Genomic DNA, 6,802 nt, shown 5'->3' with positions numbered 1-6,802 from the left:
CCCCGCAAAGGTGGCGCAGCTCCCGGGAGCGCGAGCTCCTCCGCGGCGGGGTCGCCGCGCGGCGCGGGGCGCGCAGGAAGGAAACTGGCGGGGCGCGGCGGCCCCTTAGAGCGCAACCCGGAACCGCAGCCCCTTCTTCCGCCGCCTCCTCCCTGGTTTCCTTCCTTCCCAGCCAGATAATCTCACCGTCTCCCAGTGATGGCCGCTGTGGCTGCGTAACGTCACCAGCCTTTCCCACAGCCCTGCAAGGTGGACCCTTGGTCTTCCTGGTTTGCGAATGAGCGAGCAGACGACCTGCCTGCGGAGGCACATCCCGGAAGGGGGATGGCAGCGCAATTCCAACGTCTAATTCCAGCCTGGTCAGCTGTGGTGCGAAAAGTAGCCTTAAAGGTTTTGTGCGAACAACCCAGGACCCGGAGCGAGGTCCCGGGGGACTCCCACTGGCATCTCTAGTCTCTGGGGCTGGGGATCATCACGGGTGGGAGACCACGGCTTGGACTAGGTCTATCCGTTCCTTGAGTACTTAGTTTGTGCTGGGTGGCAGGTGAGATGCTGGGGCCAGGGTCAAGAGGAAGCAAGCCTTCTAGGACTGGGAAGGCCCTGCAGCCTCCCTGGGGAGACAGGCGAACTCACCGCTTTGGGATGTGTGAACAGCCCACTGGACTTTGTCCAAGGTGTCCTCCACGTTTAGTGAGCTGGACACACCTTTTAAGAGAAGCTCAGCGGTGCATTCCCACATCCGTGAATAACTTGTAACCCCATGAGGTGGTGGACTCTCTCAGCCATGCATGTTCAGACTCATGAGGACCCTGGCTGCCCCCAGGGAGCTGAAACAGCCTGGGAGGAATATTCCACTGATGAGGGCCTGTCCTCCTACTAGTTTGTGTAAGTAAGACCTTCATCCAAGTCAAACAATGTGGTGGTGGCAGCTGGGTGAGGGGTTTGATTATGATTAGTTTCATCCCAGGCAGTCTTATGTTAAAAACATAAAGGGGGGAAACAAATACAGCTTTGAAAAATGATTAGATTACATTAGGTCATTGGAGTGGCATCTCCTCTGATTGAATCCTGGTGGCCTTATGGAGGAGAGGGAGCCCACACTAACACACAGAGACATGCTGCTCAGGCCGTGGCAGGATACGATGCAGCCAAGGAGAGACCCTCGCCAAGAAATATATCATGCTGTTTGGAGGTGAAACTTTCAGGACTGTGAGCCAAAAAAGTTTATCAAAGAGCCTGCCTCAGGAATTTTGTTAGAGTCACAAAAAGCTGGATAATGCAGTTGCATCCAAAGGAAAGAAGCAGGCACTTCCTTTTTTCAGCTTGGGTGAAACTACATGAAAATACTAGAAGATTCATTTTGGTTCTTCTTCCCCTGCTCCTCTACCACTTCCCTGTTCCCCTCCCCCTACCCCTACCCCCAACATTTCTTCTTCATCCCAAGCAGCATTTTAACTGCTGTGGTAAATGCCCCCTTGCTACTAGGGTTTTCCTCTTCTTTTAATAAACTCTGCATATCTGATAATGTGGAATTCATTTCTGTGAGAGTGGGCTGCAGCTACCAATAGTTTCTTCATCATTCTCTCCAGGCCTATGCCAGCCACTCAATTTGGAAACTCCTGTTCCTCAGTTCTGGGAAGTTTTCTTGTAGGACTTCATTGAAAACATCCCCTCACCCCTGCCCCCGATTTTCTGTTCTGTATGTCTGAAACCTAATTTTGAATTTCTATATATACACCTGAAAGTTTCCATGACAGATGTTTAATTTTAGAAAGATGTCTTAGGTAAAAACTTATAGAATAGTTCAGAAAGAAATGCCAGGTAGAGCAGAGAAAAAGCTATGTAAGTAGACAAAGCCAGAAAGAATAGGTGAGGACTTGTACTGATTCTGAGGCATCAGAACTAATAGGAGGAGTGGGAAAGAACAAACACTTAGAATGCACGGATCTCCTGTAGGGAGTAAGAAGAGAAGAATTAAGAAAGATGAAGATCACCAGTTACTGAGCAGGTCTCAGTGCCCTCGTGGAGATAGGAAAGTACACTAGGAAATCATTGGATTGTTTGAATCAGTGGAGTGATGTAATCAGATTTAGAAATTAAAAAGATTATTTACTAAAACTGATGGGTCAAAGCCTGGTAAAGAAGAGGGAACTTACATAGCCTCAAAAAACTACCTAAAAATTACTTATTAATTTCAAAGGCAAAAACGAGGAACTGTATGATGATAAACCTGGAAGATACCACCTCGAAAGAATGGTCACAGCTAACATCACTAATACAAGAGTACTCAACATGTACCTCATGATACGATGTCCTGAGGAGGACATAGCAACTCTTTGGTGGCAATCCTGTCAAAAAAAAGTAACCTGAGCCTAAAGAAAACACTGGACAACTCAAATTGAGGGACACTCTACAAAATAGCTATACTATTCACAAATCGCAAGGTTATGAAAGACAATAAAGACTAAGCAAGTGTTTCAGATTAAAGGAAAGAGAAATAGTAACTAAAGGTAATATGTCATTCTGGATTAATTCTGTACTGAGAAAAATTAGTGCTATTTTGGGGCCAGTATTGTGGCACAGTGGATAAAGTATTTTTGCAACAAAGTAAATTTATTTTTCAATTATACTTTCCATGAATTTTTTCAAGTACTTTCAGGTTATCCTGTCCTGCCTCCTCTTCTATGCTTTTCTGTAGCATCTACTATTTCCCTCCTCTTCTATGCTTTTCTGTAGCATCAGGCACCAGCTTACTTTTAAGGTCTTTCCTTGTGTCATGTTTCCCCCTGCCATTCAAGGGTCTGTTTACCTGGCATTTTTTCCTCTTCCTTTTTTTTTTTTTTTTTTTTTTGCCTAGTGAACACCTATTCATCTTATACAGAGATGCTGGAATTGTTCTATGTCTGTACAGTTTAAATTGGTAGCTACTGGTCCCGTGTGGCTTTTGAATACTTAAATGTGCACAGAGAGAGGAGGAATTGAATTTTAAAATTTATTCCATTTTAGTTCATTTAAATTTAAATGTCCATATGTAGCTGGTGTCTACTGAATTGGGCCCTTTCACTGTAAGTTGATAGTCACTTCTCAGAAACCTCTCTGTGGCCTCCCTGTGTGACCTCCTAGCCACACTTCTCTTAATGTTTTTCTGATAGCAGCAGGTTCTCTCATTCCTAGACTTGAAGTAAGTTGCATTACTCCATTTATTTGTGTGATTACTTAATGTCTTCTTTCGTCTCTAAGAGCATAACACCATCTACTTCACAAGGATATGATTTTGGATATCATTAAGCAGAATGCCCAGCATATAATGGGTCCTGATATGTATTTGCTGAATGATTCACTGAATAAATGAATGAATAACTTACAATCATGCTTCTAAGGAGGGGAGTAAAGGTGTAGATCAAAAGAGATTTCTAGTTTATAAATATTAATGCTGAGAACACAATCATGCATTATATATGTGCTATAAGCACATTACAATATTTTTCCTCAGCTTTACAAAACCCAATGCACAGATAAATAATTTCAAGTGGACAGGCCTTAAATCATACATGAATATAATAGAGCAGAAGGAAGGGAAACCAGAGAAGGAGTTGATGATTCTAGTTTGCGGCACAGATTACAGATGGACAAGAATAGAAGCGAGGGAGCCGTGTTACGAGCTCATGTGAACAATGAAGGTGACTGGGTTTGAGAACTACTTTGGTGAGAGAATGGACAACAGTGGCCACTTGAGTAGACATAGGGTGGGAGTAAGAGGCTAGAGAATCAAGAATAAATTTCAGGTTCCTGTTTGAGCAACCGTGTTTCTTCATTTACTAGAACACACTGTGGGAAGGCTAGGCACAGATTTTAGGTGCGTAGTGATGAATTCTGATTGAAATATGTGGAGATTGAAAAGCTATAGGAATGTACACATGAGGACATTGGTTGTTTATAGAACTTTGGGTTTGGATGCCAGTTTGGCTAGTAGCTGAAGTGTAAACTTTTAAAATGTACATATATGGTAGTTACCATAGTGCCTTTGAATGACATCACCCAGGGAGAGTGTGACATGTACCTAAAAAGGGCTAAAGAGGAAGGCTCACTAACATTTGAAGTGGAAGCCTTGAAAGGATTATCTCCTGGGAGGAAAGAATTATAGGCAATGGGTGAACAAAAGAATAAAATAGTGTCTTGGAAGCTGCATTACCTTGTGTGTGTTTAAAATTATTTCTCATGAAAAAGTTCTGCTTTATAGCCAGATTTATTTCATTTGATGGGAAATAGAATTGTTTAAATGTCCACTTCACATCTGTTGTTAAATAAACTTTCAAGGTTTGACTGAGGTGTTAGTTGGTTTTTCATTACCGTGTTACTCTATGTGAGGCAGTGAATTTGTAAAGAAAAGCAGTGTATTTGGCTTACAGTTCTGGATGTTCCAAGTCTGAATGGCATGCCACTGGCTCTGGTGAGGGGTCCCTGACAGATGGTGGAGCATACACAAAGGAGGAGGCACATGGGAAGACAGGAAGTGGAGAGACCTGGCCCGAACTCAGGCTTTTCTCACATCCCTCTTGCGAGAACTTCCTTCTGACTCCTGGTGACGTAAGGGCCTCCCTCTATGTTTCATGTCCTCCCCCTCCCAAGAGCACCACCCTGGGGGCCAAGCATTTAACACTTATGCTTTTGGGGGATACCCCAACTAATATCCAAACAATAGCGGCTTATATAACTGGAGAGTTTTCCTCCCACTGGACGGTGGTATTGTTTCATATTTTTCAGAGCATCCTGCCTTGCCCTTTTGTTCTGCCTGAGAAAAGGAAACTGAAGGGCTGTTGATTATTAATTGACTCAGGCATTGAACTGAGTACCCTATTTGTATTACCTTATGCAGTCCTTACAAAAATATTAATGACATCATGGCATTCCTCTGTTCAAAATCTTCTGAAGGATTTCATCTCCTTTAGAATTAAAAGTGATGCTGCCACTTGGGATGCCCACATCCCATATTGGAGTCCCAGCGGCCCCACATCCAATCCAGCTCCCTGCTAATGCTCCTGGGAGGCAGCAGATGATGGCTCATGGTCTGAAGTCCCCTGATATCCATGTGGGAGACCTGGATAGAGTTCTTGGCTCCTGGCTGTGACATGGCTTAGCCTGGGCTATTGCAGGCATTTGGAGAGTAAACTAGCAATTAGACGATACCTCCTTCTCTATCTCTCTGTCACTCTGCCTTTCTTTCTTTACCAAGGCCCAGCAGGCTTTATCCAATCTCCACTGACATTTCCTTGTTACTCCATAAATTTATAGGACACACTTCTACTTCAGAGATCCTTCATTTTTAAATCAACCTTATTGAAATACAAATGAAATGGAATAAACTAGATCCACTAAAGTATGCAATTTAATGTTTTGAAAAATATACCCACTGGTGAACTTACCACCACAATCAAGATCCAGAACATTCTCATCACCTCCAAAGTTCTCTCATGCCCCTTAGAAAAGGAAAGTGGGGGTGAGTATCAGATCCAACAGTTAAGCTGCTGCCTAAGATGCCTGTGTCTCGTGTCAGAGTACCTGGGATCAAGCTTCTGCTCTGCTCCTGATTTCAGTGTCCGGCTGATGTGCACATCAGTAGGTGATGGATCAGGTGGTTAGTTCCCTGCCACTCATGTGGGAGACCTGGACTCAGGTCTTCTTTTAAAAACTTAATTTCTAATTTTTTAAAAAACATTTATTTGAAAGAATTACAGAGGGAGACACACACATACACACACATACACACACAGTATGGGGGAGAGAGAGACAATCTTTCATCTACTGGTCCACTCCCTGCATGACCACAGCAGCCAGGGCTGGGCTAGACCACAGCCAGGAGCTTCTTTTAAGTCTCCCATGTGCGTGGAAGGGAGCCAAGCACTTGGACCATCTTCCACTGCTCTCCCAGGCACATTAGCAGGGAACTAGATCAGAAGTGGAGCAGCTGGGACTGGAACCAGTGTGCATATGGGATGCTGGCATCACAGGTGACTGCGTAACCCACTACACCACAAGGCTGGCCCCTGTGACATGTATCATGTCTACGTATGTTATAAAGGATGATGTGCTGGTGTACACTGTTTGCTGCTCTCTGTAGAGTAGATATTCCTACTGTGGCTAATTTTAAGCTTTCAATCGTTCTTCAACTAGTTCACAAGTTTCCTGAAAATTTAACAACTTGTTCTCATGAATGAGTAATGCTGGCTTTACCACACTTCTAGTTATAAACCTAACAGGCGGGGCCGGCGCTGTGGCGCAGCGAGTTGATGCCCTGGCCTGAAGCGCCGGCATCCCATGTGGGCGCCAGTTCGAAACCCGGCTGCTCCACTTCCCATCCAGCTCTCTGCTATGGCCTGGGAAAGCAGTGGAGGATGGCCAAGTCCTTGGGCTCCTGCACCTGCATGGGAGACCCGGAGGAAGCTCCTGGCTCCTGGCTTCAGATCTGTGCAGCTCTTGCCGTTGCTGCCATCTGGGGAGTGAACCAACGGATGGAGGACCTCTCTCTCTCTGCCTCTCCTCTCTCTGTGTGGCTCTGACTTTCAAATAAATAAATAAATAAATAAATATTTAAAAAATAAAAAACCCAACAGACAATATTGTAATTTGCTTTGAAAATCATTTGTTGGTTAAAGAAGTTATGAGAAAAAAAATAAAAAACCACAATCTCCTATATTTTCCTAGACAGGAGCCCTTTGTCATGCTCTTCATTCCTTGCTGAATTCTGAGTTTCCAATCTGGCATCATTTCTGTTCTGCATGAAGAACTCTGCATTTCCTTTGCA

Source organism: Lepus europaeus, chromosome 4, assembly GCF_033115175.1.
Source record: "Lepus europaeus isolate LE1 chromosome 4, mLepTim1.pri, whole genome shotgun sequence".
Classification (NCBI taxonomy): Eukaryota; Metazoa; Chordata; class Mammalia; order Lagomorpha; family Leporidae; genus Lepus; species Lepus europaeus.
Note: the sequence above shows the minus strand (reverse complement) of the source record.